Here is a 17492-nt window from a genome sequence, read left to right on the forward strand (position 1 = left end):
AGGGTCAAAGAGGCGTGACTGCCCCCGGAAGAATGGAATGTGGCTGGGAGCTGTCCTGGGCCAGGGGACCCTTAGAGTGGGTGGGTCCGGGGCTCCACCGGGGCTCCACCTTGTCTCCTGCCCTGGGTAGCCAATGGAAGACTCGGAAATGGGAAGATGCCAGGCCCCACCCACCCACCCCCGGGTCGGTCTGGTACCCCGCCAGGACAAATGCTGGCAATCTTCTGGGAAGGTGCTTGAAACTGGGGAGCTCGAGCGGAGAGGAGCTGGCGGTCTGATAGATTCGGGGATGGGGGGACTGTGAGACTTCCTGGAATTCGGAACAGTCGGGTTCTTGTACTAGTGCTTCGGAATTCCAGTCCGATGGATCCCGTGATCCCATAGCGTGTAATTTGATATGGGTCCAAGACAGGCCTGGGATTCCGATTTGGAGGGGGAGATCTGGGGGTGGGGTCCTGCAGCAAGTGGCTAACTTGTGGAAACATGGATCCCCAGAGGTGAAGAACATTTGTTAGGGGGCAGATGGTAGGATATGGGCTTGGATCGAATGTGGATTAGTGAGATGGGCGTTAATTCTAGGCTGCGCAGGAGGAACCCGAGTCTGAACCAGGACAAGCTTGGGTAAGAGGACATTAGCCCGGCTGCTTCTGCTGTATCCTGAGGTGAGCAATGACTTTGGGTTCCCAGCCCAAGAGGGATAGATAGAGACAGGGAAGGGAAGCCAAAATGGACCTTTTCCCTCCTCAGTCAAGGTGCATCTCCCCCAGTCACCTTCAACTCAGCCGACCACAGCCCTGGCCCTGGACAAAGGGGGGGGGAGGGGTGGAATTTGCCTTTAGGACAAGAGTCTCCCTTCATGTCCCCACTCTCTCCACCAGAGAATTTAGGGGAGAGTCTAGGGGGCTCCTGAGGCCTGGTGAGGGTGGATGGGAGGGGACTGGTGGCTAATGGAAATGGGGCGGGGGGAGGTGGCAGTGAGACAGCTGATCTTTCTCCTCTCCATTTTCCCACACATACCTTTCCTCTTCTTGGACCTGTGTCCGGCAATGGAAATCAAGGAGATTCTCTCTCTTTCCCTCATACCGATAACAAAATATGAAAGAATATTTTAAAACCCTCTTTTCAGTTTCCCTAGAAATCTTAAAAAACATATTTCTCTAGTCCAAAAACCCTAATTTCAGAATTTTCAGTGTTTGAAAGTGTGTGGTAGGCCAAGAACAAAGGGCCTTTTTCTTTCAGGGATGGGGGGGGGGGGAATGGATGAAGGATGTAAGCAAAACCTGGCCAAAAGTGTACCTGTTGTGAAAATCCTTGCCATATCCATCCCCTGGCTGCTCTTGGTCTGTGACCCATCTGAGAAAAGTGCTTTCTTTCACATTGGAAGGAGCCCGGAGAGGGAGGTGACCTTTTTCCATTCTTAAAGGATTACAATATTGATCAAAGTACTTGAAAGGAAGGGTCAAGGAAGTAATGCATTATTTAAGTGACTATGGTTCTATCCGTTGGGAGTAGAATGTTTCCCCTCAAACTCCATTTTAGCATATTATGATATGATATTTTCCTTGTTCAAAATTCCTATAAATATTATGTCCAGTCTTGGCTCACAGGGTGAGTGAAGGTGGAGTGAGGGGGTGGGGTTTGTTGGTTCTCACTCTTGGCTAGAAATGACTTGATTATTAAATAAATAGTAAATTCAATTAAAAATTGTTTTTTTCCGAAGATTCATGCCAAGTACCCCAAGTGCAGTATTAGTAGTTTTTTCTCCAACAAAAGGATGTGTAATGGTGGTGGGGAGCAGAGAAGAAAGCAGAAATGTAGGCCCTGGGTCCTATGCTTTTCCTCTTCTAACTCCTCACTAGTCACACACCTTCTTGACTTCACAGGTAAAAGTGTTTCCCTTTCAGCCCTTTTTCCAATAATTCCTTCTACTCACCATTTCATTTACATTGAAACTCTTAAAACAACAGTTTCTGTAGTGTCTATGAGAGACAAAAGATGGGTTACACACCATCTAAAGATGTTCAAATTGCATAAGAAAACAACAAAATTTTCCATACCCTTTGGCTCAGATATCCCATTGCTTGGGTAGGCAAAGTTAGATAAATGTATTCTACTTAGCAGGTTTAAGTGGTATCCAAAAAGGGGAAGCAAGATGTATTCCATCAACTAAGGAACAACTGAATAAATTGTGACATAGGGATATAATGTAATGCCCTTGCTCTATAAAACAATGAATAGGAGGAACTCTAAGCAATTTAGGAAGACATGAATAAACAGATCCTGGAGTACACTTTCCCCAACCCTAACATTTTAGGAGTTTTCTGTACTTTTACTTTTATCAGGGGTTAGTTTGTAAGGAAAATCCACAGGGTTTTAGGGGAAGTCATGTTCTAACAGAGCTGAATTGCCCTCCTGTCCCTCCATTCCCTCCAGTCCATGACCCCTGGATGATCTCTCCCTCACATTTCTTCTAGTATTTTGACCCTCTTTTTTCCAATTACCCGATCTCTCTCTCTCTCTTAAAACTTAGTTGTTTGTATATCTAGATTCAAGAAATACATATTAAATCCCTAACTCAGACCAGACTCTGTGTTTATCTCCTGGACTATCAAAATGAAAACATGTAGCCCTTACCCTCAGTGAACTTGAAATGTACTAGGAAGACTTTGATGGGTACATAACTAATTGAGGTGGAAGATTGAATATGATATGAACTATGCAGTTGAGTGTGTTTGTGTGTAAGGGGGGGTATATGACGTGCACAACTGATCACAAGATCATAAAGGAATGGGTTCCACACACATCCCTCTTCACTTAATGCCATTTAATCGGTATAAAGGCAAGATGAAATTACTTTTTTTTTTTGCTTTTTGAAGGGGGAAAGCAGGGCAATTGGGGTTAAGTGAGTTGCTCAAGGTCTTAACACTTAGTAAGTGTTAAGTGTCCTGACTCCAGGGCCAGTGCTCTATTCACTTAGCCACTTAGCCACCCTAGCAAGATAAAATTTAAAATGGGTAATGAAGATGACCTACCCTATAAGGTCTTTATGAAGTATCAGCCTTATTGATTGGGTCAAGAAGGGAACATTTGATTGACTAACCATGCATCTGGGGTCTTTAAACAGCTGGAGGAATTTTAGCAGTGAATAGTCTAGAGGCAGAGGACACCAATTTCAGGAGCAAAGGACTCGGTTATGGAGTCACAGCTAAACAATTGGGGGGGGATATTTTCTCTTTCTCTTCCTCCCTCCCTCCCCACCACTGATGATTTCATCAGAGACTGTATTAGCAGTAATCAGAGCATCCAGCTGGGATCAGAGAAAATGGACCCATGAGAGACTGCATCCAACTGGGAGGAAAAGGACACCAGGAGAACAAATAGATGAAGAAAGACATTTCATGTGAGGAAGAAAATACCTTTGAGGACCATGACTCCTTGCATCAGAGCAGAATTCTGACTCAAGAAAAGACTTCCGGGCCATAAAGTATCAGATGTGAGTTACCCCTTTCCCACTCCCTATCCTACATGTCTGCCTTACTACCATTGTACTCTAAATTTAAACTGACTTTTCCCATTACCTGTGTGTACTTGTGGAAGAGTATGCCCCAGATTTGGAGGGCAGTAGAATGCTTTGTATCAGCTGTTCTTAGTATACATACTATCAATAAAAGCTATTGAAGTCTACTGACTGATTTGAATAGGGAACATACTGTTGGGGGCTTTGGAAAAACAATGTTAGAAGTATAGGTTTACCTTAGAACCCTGGGGGCAATAGTAGTTAACCATCTGAGGATTGTCAACCTTGTGTACATATGGGAGTTGAGAAAATGGCTCCAGAGGGAGAGTTCTAAGAGATTTCTAGCCCTTGAGAGGGAAAGGACCTCAGAAGCCATGTAGTCCATGCCAGTTAAACCTTGAATAGCCACCCAATCCTCCTGCCTACCTTGGCCCCAGAGACCAACCCCTACTCCACATGATGAATGAGAGCTGCTTTCAAATACTCAATTGTCATGCTCCCCCTGCATCTTCTCTTCTCCAGGATAAACATTCCCTGTTTCCTCATTGCCTTGAGGCTTGTCCCAATTCTGGTAAGTCTCCTTTGAAAACTAGTTTCTCATTCAGTTTCTAGAAGTGAACTCTTCCAGATGGGGTCTGCCTATGGCAAAGTTCAGTAGAACCACTACTTCCTTATTTCTTCAGTTCCAGTAGATGCTTAATAATGTAGGCTGAATTCATGAATGCTTTACTTTCCCATGTCATCCAGCTCACTGGATACCTGTGATACATAGCAGCCATATCTCACTGCATGTCCCCTCCTGGACCAATCCCCTCCACAATTTATCTACCCCAAGGATGGTCACATCTGCATTTCTACAATCCATGCCCCAAGTCCTTGGGGAATTAAGTGGCTAATCTTTGGTATTCCCACCCTTAGTTGATTTGTGACTAAGTATATAACAAACCAGCCTCCCAAAGTTACTCAGTCTTTCCCAGTGCCCCTTACTTCCATTGTCTCTCCTCAGAGATTTACCCTCATTTACCCTGTATATATCTTGCATGTATGCAGTTGTTTGCACCTTGTCCCCGGGTATTATTAGACTATGAGTTCCTTGAGTGCAAAAACTGTTTTTGTCTTCCTTTGTTTCCACAGGGCCTGGCCCACAGTAGGTGCTAAATCAGTGCTTGTCTGACTGCCTTACCCTATGCACCAAATGATGTTTTAGCCTGTCTTCCTAGGCACCTACACACTCAGACTATTGCCCCATTTGCCTGGCAGGCATATATTGGCTGTTTTAGCAACTCTCCTCCATTGCCAATTAAAAACCATCTTAATCAGATTTGTAACACCAAAGGTCAATATTTTGTAATGGCTCTTGTTACCTGCACTCTGTTCCTGGCCATCATTCCTGTATTTAAGCCATTCTCCAGAAATCCAAATCCAGTTCTCAGACGCCATCTTCTTGGCCATCTGGTTCTTTCCAAATCTAACTTTCTCTGCTCCTTTCTCATCAGCAGCATTTGTGTTCTGGACACCCTCAATTACTTGACAGGAATTCCCCAATACTGAGTAAGGCTCTCTCAGATAACATCCCTTGTCCCCATGTGACCATGGGCAGGTCAAGGTTTGTCAAGTGTCAGGAGGCTCTCAGGTACCACTCTGGAAAAAGAGAAGACTTCCTAGCTATATGACCCTGGGGGAATAACAACCTCTCTCAACCCCAGTTTCCCTGGGAAATGGAGCCAATAATATTAACTATACAGTAGAGTGGAAAGAGTGTTAGATTGAGAGGCAAGAGACCTAGGTTCAAATCCCCCCTCCGCCCCTGATCAACCATGTCCTTGAGCAAGTCAGTAGACCTCAGTTTCTCCATCTGTAAAATGAGATGGTTGAACTAGATGACTTCCAAGGTCCCTTCCAGCACCTTTTTCTCTATGACTTACAGGTTTATTGTGTAAAGTACATTGAAAACCTTAAAGTGATATGGAAATATGATCACAGCTGGTACCAGAGTTTGCCCAGCCACTAAATTCTGAGGGGGCGGACAGCAGTGCTCTTCTTTAGCAGGATAGAAACAGCAATCTAGTAATTAGTTAGCAAAACTAGTTACAATTTGAAGCTACCATGGCCCACTTCCTCTATGCTGCCCCCCACCCTCCATCTGCCTTGAACTGGAAACAAAGACCTCTCCAGCAGGAGGATGTTCCCACAAAGACTTTTGAGGATGATTTCCTGCCATTTCCATCTCTTCTTAATCCTAGTTCTAAGGCTGCCAGTGGCACCATAGAATATGGAAGACCATGATTTCAGATGCAACCTGAAACACTCATTAGCTGTGTGACCTGGGGCAAGTCACTTCGCCATTGCCTGCCTCAGTGTTCCTGTGTATGATAATGGGGATAATAATAGCACCAAAGGAATAGAACCAAAGGAGATAATTCTTGTAAAGTGCCTAGCACAGTACCTAGCATATATAAAGTACTAGAGAAATGCTTGTTTCCTTCCTTTCCCTGCCCTGTACCCAGCTGGTACCAGGCACAATTATTCTGAGTAACAGTTTTGTTTTTTTGCATAGCACTAGACAAACGGGAAGTGTACTTTCTGCAAGGTACAGAAGAATGCCCGCTGCCATGCTACTTATTAGAAGACAGAGCCTCCAAGTTGTTTCTTCTTATTGCTAGCTCTTTTTGCTGTGCCCAGGTGCCCATTTGTCATGTTCATTTGCTATGCCGGGATTCAGTAATGACTTGTTTCAGAGTGCATTCAAAACTACTCCACCTAATTTTAGCCTTGATATTTAAAGGAGAAAGAACATAGAATTAGTATTTAAGTCTTTGAAGGACATTAAATGGAGTGAAATGACCATATAGGAAGAAGAGATTTCGTTACACTCCTGGGTCCTGCATTTAGCTAGCTGAAATAAGAGAGCAATCAGGGAGTGGTGAGTAATTACAGAAATTTGTGGGACTGTATAATTCTAATTAACTCCACTAAGAAGGAATTCTATGTGAGGGGGAAGGACAGGACTCTACTCCCTCATCCTGCCCCTCCCACCATTCCCCTAACTTTGGTAGGAAGAGTATTGAGAGCATTTGGACTTCCCATCTTCCAATGAGCATCTAACGCCAATTGGTATCTTCATCTATTCAAGGACAGACTGGAAGTTGGACCATTATTTCATCCCAGATCTTTTCCAGCACTTTGCCTCCACTGTCATCTTTGAGTTCTCCCTCACTTGATCCTTCCATTCCTACTAACTATCATCCTGTATATCTTCTATCCTTTGTGGCCAAATTTCTCAAAAAGGCCATCTATAATACATTCCTTTATTTTCTCTCTTCTCACTCTCATCTTAACTCCTTATAGTCCTTCTGACCCATCATTCCTGTTAAACTGTTCTCGCCAAAGCTGATTTCTCAGTTGTCAAAGCCAGTGGCCTTTTCTCAGTCTTTATTCTCCTTGACCTCTCTGTAATCTTGAACACTGCTGATCACCCTCTCTTCCTTGATACTCTCCTCTCTCTAGGTCTTCGGGACACCCCTCTCTCCTGGTTCTTCTCCTACCTGACCACTCCGCTGTCTCCTTTGCTGGATCCTCTTCTAGGCCATATCCCCCAATCATAGGCTCTGTCTTTAGCCCACTTTTCTTCTCCCTCCATACTACTTCCCTTGGGGATCTCATCAGCTACCATGGATTTAATGACCATCTGTATGCTGATGATTCTCAGGTCTACCTTTCCTGCCCCAGCCTCTCTGCTGACCTCTAATCTCATATCTCCAGCTACCTTGCAGACATATGGAACTGCATGTCCAGCAGACATTTTAAACTCAATATATCTGAAACAGAACTCATTATCTTCCCTCACAGCCTCCCCCTCCTACCTTCTCTGTTACTGTAGAAGGCACCAATATCTTCTCAGTCCTTCAGGCTCACAGCATAGGCATCATCCTGGCCTCCTCACTCTCTATCACCCCACCATATACAATGGCCTGTCAAGTTCATCTTTCCAGCATCTCTCAAATATGCTCCTTTCTCTCCTTTGACACTGCCCTATCCTGGTGCAGGCCTTGATCACTTGGACTATTGCTGTAGCTGTTGGTGAGTCTGCATACCTCAAGTCTCTCCCCATTTCATTCCACCATATATCAAAGTGATTTTTCCTAAATTCAGGTCCTTTCATGTTACTCTCCTTCTCAATAAACTCCAGAGTCCCTATTACCTCCAGGAACAAATACAAGGGAGGGAAGAGAAGGGTAAATGAATAACATTTATGTAATACCTAGTATGTGCCGGACATTGTGTTAAGCATTTTTTACAAATATTACTTCATTTGAGCCCCAAAACAACATTGGGAGGGAGATGCTGTTGTTATCCCCTTTTTACAGATGAGAAAATTGAGGCAGACAGAAGCTAAAGTGACTTGCCCATAATCACACAGCTAAGGGAGTGGATGAAGCTGGACTTGGACATGGGGCTTTCTGACTACAAACACAGTGTTGTGCCACTTACCTGCTGCTATTTGAGGTCTGAAGTTCTTCATAAACTGCAAACTGTGCTCCCTACCATATTTCCAGTCTTCTTACACTTTACTTCACATATTCTGTGATTCAGTGACAATGGCCTCCATGCTGTTCCCTTCACAAGATACTACATCTCCTCAGTTCCTGCACTTTCACTGGCTGTACCCTAGGCCTGGAATGTTTTATCTTTTCCCTCCTGCCTCCAGGTTTCCCTGGCTTCAAGTCAAACTAACCAGCATTGAAGTCAGGCCTGCACAACATAGGGCCCAGGGACGGCTTGCAGCCCACCAAAGTGTTGTGCAAGCCTAATTTAAATGCTTACTATGTGCCTGGAACTGTTTGAAGCATGGGAAAAGAAAGATAAAAGTCATCTCCACCCTGGAGAAGCTTACATTCTAAGGAATGAGACAGAACATAGCCAACTACAGAAAAAAACATAGATCCAGGATGAATCAGAGGGCAATGTAAGAGGGAAGGCAATAAGACTGAGAAAGTCTTCCTGTGGAAGGCTGGATTTGAACTGAAACTTGAAGAAGGCCAGGGTTGCCAGAAGGAGGGGATGAAGAAGTTTGGCATTCCAGGCATGGGAGACCAACAGTAGCAATGCCCCATGACCTGCACCTGAGACTGAGGACAAACAACATAGATTAGAAACCAACCCAGATACCCCCAGGCCTGTCAGCTCTCTGGGTGATACTAAGTGCCTCTTTAATGCTCAGAGGTGATTTCCATTAGACCTAGGAGTGTAGTCTATGGAGACCTTGGAGCCAGGATTCCAGGTGGGATTGTGGTAAGAGGTTTTTAAAAAATTCCTTTTAATCTGTTACTATTTGGATCAAGCATGGCCACTTTGTTGAGGGAAGTAACATAGATAGCTGAGATTTTCGTAAGATTTCCAATTACATTTCCAATTACTTCAATCAAGATGGAGGGGGGGGTGGTTAGAGTATTCATGAGATCCATCTGGTGGTTGTAAATCTCTTCTTAGTAACTTTTTTTTTAATAAACTAGATTTGTTTTTTTTTTTTTTAGGCAATCGGGGTTAAGTAACTTGCTCGAGGTTACACAGACAGGTGTTTCTGGGTGGGTGCTAAGTGTCTGAGTCCGGATTCGATCCCAGGTCATTCCGACTCTGGGGCCACTGCTCTTACTTGCTGTGCTACCTGGCTGCCCCCTGATGTTATTTTCTTCAGTCACTTTTGTAATGGTAAATCTTTACTTTCTCTTGTTGTTGGTTATAAATTCCTCTTTTTACAGCAACTGTAATACAAAAATTGTATTTTTTCCCTTGGTCAATCTGATGTAATTAGAAACAATATAGATTTTAGGAAATCTTTGTTCCTTGTTCAGAATTATTTTTGAATTCTGGGCCTGTGCTAAAGTATATATACTAAACCTTAGTTTTGCCTCTCTCGATCTCTGCAGGTTGATAGCAGCAATACCTATCAATGAACCATTGCATATTTCCTTAAGGAGATGATCAGATGTTGCAGCCAGCCAATCGACAGGGAGGTGTGAAGAAGCCATTGTGCCTGGGATTTGAGCCTGAGGGGGCTTTGGGCTTGGAATTGGAAATATGTACCCTCTCCTCCCATTTTCCTCATCTTCTGCCTCTCACCTCCTTCACTCCTGTCTCACGTGAATAAGTGGCCTTACTCCTGTCCAGGGACAAACCCTCCAACTGTTCAAGTGACCCCATTCTGCTCCACCTCCTCTAAGATATCGCCCCCTCTGTCATCCCCACACTTTCTCAGCTCTTTCCTTATTGTCTACAAGTAGACCCATGTCTTCCCCATCCCTGAAAAACCCTCCTTGATCCTTCCATCCCTGTTAACTTATAGCCTATATCTCTCCTGCTATTTGTAGCTAAATTCCTCAAAAAGGCCATGTACAATAGGTACCTCCACTTTCTGTTCTCTAACTCTACATTCTCTTCTATTGCCTTTACAATCCAGCTTCCAACCTCATCATTCCACTCACTGAAACTGCTCTTTCCAAAGTTACCAGTGATCTCTTAGTTGCTAAATCTAATCTTAGTGACCTTTTATCAACCCTTATTATCCTTGACCTCTCTGCAGCTTTTGACACTGTAGATCTGTCCTTAGCACAGTGCCTGGCAATTAATAAATATCTATTGACTGATCACCCTCTTCTCCCTGGTATTCTCTTGTCTCTATGTTTTCAGGACATCTTCCCCTCCACCATTCCCCTCCTTCCTCTCTAACTGATCCTCCTCTGTCTCCTTGGCTGGATCCTCCTCCAGATCACACCCTCTAACCATAGGTGTCCCCCAGGGCTCTCTCCTGGGCCCTCTGCTCTGCTGCCTCTACACTACTTCCCTTGGGGATCTCATCAGGTTTTATGGATTTAACTACCATCTCTATTCTGATAATTTCAAATCTATCTATCCTACCCTAACCTGTCTGCTGACCTCCAGTCTCATAACTTTAACTGTGTTTCAGACATCTCAAACTAGATGTCAAGTACACATCTTAAATTCGATATGTTCAAAACTGAATGAGTTATCCTTACCCCCAACTCTACCCACTTCCCTATTACTGTCAAGCAAATTACCATCCTCCCAGTTCCATGGGTTCACAGCATAGAAGTCATTCTAGCTTCTTCACTATGTCTCCTTCCCTCCCTCCCATATTCAAGCTGTTGCCAAGGTCTGTTGACCTTTTCAGCATCTCTAACATGCCGCCTTCTCTCCTTTGCCATAGCCAACCTCTTTGTGCAGGCCTTGTGCATCACCTCATTCCTGAACTATTGCAATAACCTGCTGGTGTGTTTGCCTGCCTCAAATCTCTCCTTATTCCAGTCCATTCTCCACTCAGCCACCAAAATGATTTTCCTAAAATGCAGGATTGATCATTTCACTCCCCTACTTAATTGTTATTTGTCTTTTGTTCTTGAAGAGGACCAATGACATCAGGAAGGTGATGTCTTCACTTGCAAGTGAATTGGAGTTAAGTGAGGCAGGGCTGTGTAAAGTCACCAGCCTCACTCTTTCCTCCAGAGTTATCTTGGTCCGGTGGCACAAAATTCTCTTTTACTCAAAGCCCTTCATAACCTGGACACTCCCCCCAACCTTTTCAGGTTTGTTATACCTTACTTGCACACAGTTTTAGGCTTTCTGGTTGTTCCATGAATGAGACACTCTATCTGGCTCTGGGCATTTTCAGTTTATCCCCCTGTACTTGGAATGATCTCCCTCCTCAGCCCTAGCTACTGATCTCCCTTGGCTTTCTTCAAATTCCAGTTAAAATCTTACCTTCTACAAGAAATTTTTTCCAACCCCTCTTAATTTTAGTGCTTTCTGTCTAATTTTTAAAAATCATATGTGTGTATATGTGTATATATACATATACATAGCTTGTTTGCATGTAGTTGTTTTCTTGTCTTATTCACTAGATTTTGAGTTCCTAGAGGGCAGAACATTTCTTTTTATATCTTCATGGTTTAGCACAGTGCCTAGAACATAGTAGGTGCTTGATATTTATTGATTGACTTCTGAATGGAGGAAAGATATACAGGTAATGCTTTCCACAGTTGCAGAGACTGAGGTGATTTAAGGAGGAGGGGGTTATACTTCCTATTTTTGGGGGGAGTTTATTTGTGATTATATCTTTGAAATCAAAATTTTTTTGTAAAAGCTGATCTGACTTAATGGCTAAATGGAACTGAGGTGTAAAGTACCCCTATGCATTTGAGAGAATACAGTGGAGCCAATGACAGAGATCCTAGACATCTCTCTGATCTAAGCCACCTGAAAGGGGGACCAGAGTAGTTTGACTACCTATAGAGCACTTTTTTTGAGAGTTAAAGAGAACATAATGGATATTCATTGATTGGGGAATGGTTAAATCAGTTGTAATATATGAATTTCATGGAATATTAATGTTCTGTAAGATGATCAATATAAACATGGAGAAACAAGGAAAGATCTACAGGAACTGTTGCAGTCTGGATTAGTAGAAAGAGCCAAGAAAACCATATACACAGTTACTCCAACATTGCTAATGGAGAGAACAACCATAAAAGAAAATTAAGGTAAATGTTGCAAAATTACAATAAACAAGCAGGGCTGGAAAGAAGTCAGAGACACCTTTATCCTGTGCCTTTGTAGAGGTGGACGATCCGTGGATGTGGCATATTGTATATAGTTTTTTGCTTTTTTTTTTTTAACTTTAAAAATGTTATTTTCTGCACGAGATGTCTCTCTGGGAGGGGGAGGGGCAGGGATGCTAGGGAAAATTTTTATGTAAAAAAAAGAAAAAAAAAAAAAAAGACTGGAAAAGTAGGAAAGGGAACCGGTCTTAAAAACCAGACAGAAGGTGTTGTATTTGATTTAGACGCAAATAGGAAGCATCTGCCATCTATTGAATTGGGGGGATGGGGGTGACAGATGACTTAGTCAGATCTGCGCTTTGGGAACATCACCTTGGCAACCCGAGGGCAGATGAATTAGAGTTTCGGGAGAGACTGGAGGCAGGGGAACCAACCAATCAGAAGGCTACTGCAGTAGTCTAGGTTGGGGGAGATGGGGTCCTGCATCGGAGCGGGGGCTATGGAAACACAGAGAAAGAGGCGTGTGGAAATGGCACTGCCAATGGAGAAACGCTAAGTCGAGGCCAGCCACTGGAGGAGACGCCCCGTATCGCGGCGACGAAGTGGCTGTAGGCGGGTAGGGGACCGGGCGGGGCGGAGGTAGCTGGGAGCACAAGATGGCGGCGCGGGGGGGTTGGGAGGGGAGGAAGGTTGCTGCAGGCCGAGTGGGCGGCTGACGTCACGGCGCCGAGGCCACGCCCCCCACGCTGAACCTCTCCCAGCCTGGCACGTCAGCCCAGATCTGCAGCGGCAGGGGCAGCAGCCACTGCTTAGGCGGGGAGGCCACAGAGGCGGCGGCGGGGGCGGCGGGAGCCGAGAGCTATTGTCCGGCCTGCTCCTGCGCCCGGCCCAAATCCGCAGAGACCCCGGGAGGAGGCGGAAATCCGTGCGACGGCGGCGGCCTTTCCCGAGACCCGAGGCTAGTAGGCTAGGCCCCGGCCCGGCCCGGAAGCTCGCGCCGGTGGGTAAGGCCCATCTCCGCACACGATTCTCATCGCGATCTCCCCCCCCCCAACCGCCACCATTTCCGCCACAATCCCCGCTCCCATCCCCGCACCCCCCTGCAGGATGGCGAGCAGCATCGTCGGGGGCAAGTACGAGCTGCTGCGAAAGGTCGGGGCCGGCTCGTTCGGCGACATCTACCTGGCCATCAACATCACCAATGGGGAGGAGGTGGCGGTGAAGCTGGAGTCGCAGAAAGCCAAGCACCCCCAGCTGCTGTACGAGAGCAAGCTGTACAAGGTCCTGCAGGGCGGGGTGGGCATCCCCCACATGCGCTGGTACGGCCAGGAGAAGGACTACAACGTCCTCGTCATGGACCTCCTGGGGCCCAGCCTGGAGGACCTCTTCAATTTCTGCTCCCGAAGGTTCACTATGAAAACCGTGCTGATGCTGGCCGACCAGATGATCAGCAGAATCGAGTATGTGCATACCAAGAACTTTATTCACAGGGACATTAAGCCTGATAATTTCTTGATGGGGATCGGGGCTCACTGCAATAAGCTGTTCCTTATTGACTTTGGACTGGCCAAAAAGTATCGAGACAACAGAACAAGGCAACATATCCCCTACAGAGAAGATAAAAACCTCACTGGCACTGCCAGGTATGCCAGCATCAATGCACACCTTGGCATCGAGCAGAGCCGTCGAGATGACATGGAGTCCCTGGGCTATGTGCTGATGTATTTTAACAAAAGCAGCCTGCCCTGGCAAGGACTAAAGGCTGCAACCAAGAAGCAAAAATATGAAAAGATCAGCGAGAAGAAGATGTCCACCCCTGTGGAAGTTCTGTGCCAGGGGTTTCCTGCAGAATTTGCCATGTATCTCAACTACTGCCGTGGCCTGCGTTTTGAAGAGGCACCAGATTATATGTATCTGAGGCAGCTGTTTCGTATTCTTTTCAGGACTCTGAACCACCAGTATGACTACACTTTCGATTGGACAATGTTAAAGCAGAAAATGACCTAAAAGACAGGCTCTTCTAGTGGGTAGGGTCAGCAGACTCCCAAACCCCACAGGTTTCCAAGCATGAAGAGAAACATATGAAGTAGAGCAGATCAGAGCAGATCTTGTAACTCCCCAAATGTAGACATTTTAGTTCACATGTACACTTGCCAGTGGTTGTGGGCAACCATTTACTTGGTGTAAAGAACTTAATTTCAGTATAGACTGCCTGTGGTCAATACTAGTCCAACATTCAGAGTTGTAGCTACTGTGTTTGTGAATGTTAACTGACATAGTGAAACATGATGTTCAGTTTTCTGTTGCATTTTTCAAGGGGAAATGTTAACTAAATGGTTGACACACAAGCAGTGGAGAGAAATTGTGCATATGCCAATTTTCTGTTACCTTTTATTTTGATCCAGTTGTAACCCTGAATTTGTGCTTTGAGATCTTATTTCAAAAGAATGGCATGAACAGTTTTCAACCATGGTTGTGATCATTGTAAATGCTACAATTGTATGCTTGTGGAGTTTGTTTTTTTTTTACTCCCTGGGGTTTAAATGTTGTAAACTTAAACATTCTTAAATTTGTTGGCTTCTATGTGCAAGGCAGCTGACAAGGTAGCAACCAAAGATTCCAGTTTTTAAGCATATGAAAGACTCTACCTGCTTAATGTGCTTGAAATAACAACATCTAAGTGAAGATTTAAGAAAATCTTAGTGATGACTAGATTATCTGTAGTGTTCTGCATTAACTCTATAATGTTCTTGGTATTAAAAAAATAGCCTATTTGTCACAGAAATTTGGTTAACATCTTATGAACCTGTATGTAAGTTGCTTATATAAATGTAATCATTGTAAACATCTATATGACCTGGAATTTTGTTTTTATGTTGAACTGAGAGTTGTTTTGTTTACAAGTTCATTAAAATCTAAAAATTGACTCCGTTTAAAAAAAACAGATTGTATATGTTTGGTGAATTCTAATGAAGAACTGAGGGTGGTGAATCTGGGTTATTGGGAAAATAGTGGTACCTTGGACAGTACTAGTACTGCTGACAAGGAGTAGGGGAGGAAGAAAATGATACATAGATACATACACACTAGTAACTGGGAGCAGAGGGAGGGTTGTACCAGTCCTGTAGGCACTATTGGGGCTAGAGCAAGCTTTTCTTAAAGAAAAGATGTGACTTAAATAGGCTGCTATAAAGTGGATTAGAAAGCAGTCTGCTTTCTGGCAATCACCAAATTATTTTTGACAAACATAAACAGCCTATTTTACATTTTGGCTTCATTCACCCATATTCCATGTAGACAATACTGTTTCCAAATTATGTTCTCTAATGGGATTTCCAACTTCTCCAATGTCTGCTGTATTGCTTAGCAATGTCAAGTTAAGCTAAAAATACAGGAATATATACATCTGAATACTTACTACAATCAACCAGAGGAAGAGCAGTGTCTCCCCAATCAAGGTGTCTGCTAGGTAGTAGCTCTAATTCATAAATCAAATTGAGCATTCAGATTAACTTTCTCTTCTCATGTTACATATACATCGTATGTGAGGTATAATTCTAAAATATAACCCCTTTATAATCTTTCCAAATCACAATAGGAAAAATTTATAAATGTTGCTAGGAAAGTAATGTCATGAGCCCATCAAAGTTAATTATTTATTGTCAATCCAAATGGATGCATCTCTTATGGAAAAACATTCCATGCATCTATATTTTGACATTCAGAAATCAACACAGAGGAGCCATCACTTTAATCACAGCAACAAAGGAATAGCAGCAGCAATTGCCATTCACAGACTAAATATGCCATGAAGCATTATCCCTTATTACTTTATCAAAATCAATAGAAACAAATTTCAGATTCTGAGGTCTAAAGTTTGCTCCTTGGTTTCACACATTTTTCCAAATCTACAAGGATCTCAGCATTTTTAGTATTAGGCTGGTAAATCATTAGATAATCTCATCCATCAATTTAGATAAGGAGTGGTCTTTTTAGAAAGTCTCTTTTCACTGAGAGTTTCTGAGAGAAGGATTTCCTGATACAAATTCCTTCTCTCCCCAGTATAAGATCTTTATTGCTCTTTTGGCCCATGAATCCTAGAAAAACATCTGTGTTCAGCATGTGCTTTGATAAGAGACTGGGATTGTTTTCCCTTAGGAAATGAGACACCCTGAATTTATAATTAAATCATTTCTCCAAGAGGAGATTATAGTTCAACAGGCATTGGTGGCTTCTCCCTTTCTTGCTATTCCTAGTTTGGGATATATTTCTTATCCTTTTGTGTCAATATTTTCAACCCTAGGGTTTCCTTTTTCCCTTTACTACTTTTTGGTTTGTTTTTTGTCACTTCCTGGAGATTTCCATGGCTAACAAGAAATAAGGACCCTAACCTCCTTCCAGGTCATATGAACAAGATGGAATACTAGACACTTGCTCCAATCTCCACCACCTCTTAGATCTCTCCAACACAAATTATGTGCCAAAGATAAATCAGCTTCAGCTGTTTATATGCTTTAGGGTATTCAGAATCCAAAAGAAAAGTTAAAAAAAAAACCTTTAGGAACTGATGCTCAGGGTCCTGAGTTCACTTCACACCCCCTCTCACCTCCCATGCTACAAGCAGAGAAGCCTAACTGTCAAGCCTTCACCCTGTTCTCCCCTCCCTCTTTCCGATGCCATAGAGACCCTGACTCCAAGCTGTGGAAGTTTGCTTGGGCCTTAACAGCCAGGTTAGTCACAACCTTTTAGGAGCAAGAGCCTGCCCGGGGCTGTAACCTGGAAGCACCAAAGTGACAAAGTTCTGAACTGCTAGTGTCCGGGAAAACAGGCACTAAACTGCTGGTGATGGGGCAGAGAACTAAGGGAAAGAGGGACACGCAGGACTCTGTGTGTGTATGTGTTGTCTTCTTCTCCTCTCTGCCCCCCTCCCCCTCCCAGCACTCTTCCAAGCCTGACAGAAAGAGCATAACATCCAGCTGGGACCAGTTTTGACCACCCAAAAGTCATCTAGAACAAAGACCTAGTCTGTTAAACTCTGAATTGTTTAGTGTGGGAGGAAGCTGATATACATTTAAAATCCAACCTGCATAAAAGGACAATTAGAGGGGTATCAGGAAGAGAGTGATAAGGAAAATTGGGTTGTGTGGAGGGAGGTAAGATTGAAAGTAGCAAAGATTTCAAGAAGAATTCTCACAGACCTTGAATATAAACATATAAATCAACAGGAAAAAACTTAACAAATGAAAAAGCAATAAGCTATTTTTTTTATTACTTTGATTTATTTTTAGTTTGATTGTAGGATTAGGCTCTCTTCTTGAGGATAGTTCTAATCTAAACTAAGCCAGACTAACACAGTCTCTCTCTCTCTCTCTCTCTCTCTCTCTCTCTCTCTCTCTCTCTCT

The 17492-nt window shown here is 43.7% G+C and overlaps 1 long non-coding RNA gene and 1 pseudogene across 4 annotated transcripts; both read left to right on the forward strand.

The window, feature by feature from the left end:
* Nucleotides 1–396: 396 nt before the first annotated feature.
* On the forward strand, nt 397–12122 carry LOC138142640 (uncharacterized). 4 transcript variants are annotated; one of them, XR_011163500.1, is made up of 6 exons: nt 397–662; nt 3277–3493; nt 4040–4088; nt 7885–8023; nt 9052–9226; nt 9445–12122. It is a non-coding gene; the product is annotated as an uncharacterized lncRNA (long non-coding RNA). The 4 variants fall into 4 exon arrangements; XR_011163501.1 differs by lacking the exon at nt 9052–9226; XR_011163499.1 differs by lacking the exon at nt 7885–8023.
* Nucleotides 12123–12839: 717 nt separating this feature from the next.
* Nucleotides 12840–15032, forward strand: LOC138142641 (casein kinase I pseudogene; annotated as a pseudogene).
* Nucleotides 15033–17492: the final 2460 nt, after the last annotated feature.

This window comes from Petaurus breviceps, unplaced genomic scaffold, assembly GCF_028583685.1.
Source record: "Petaurus breviceps papuanus isolate PSGF00001 unplaced genomic scaffold, PetGlider_PUasm1.0 90601, whole genome shotgun sequence".
NCBI lineage: Eukaryota > Metazoa > Chordata > Mammalia > Diprotodontia > Petauridae > Petaurus > Petaurus breviceps.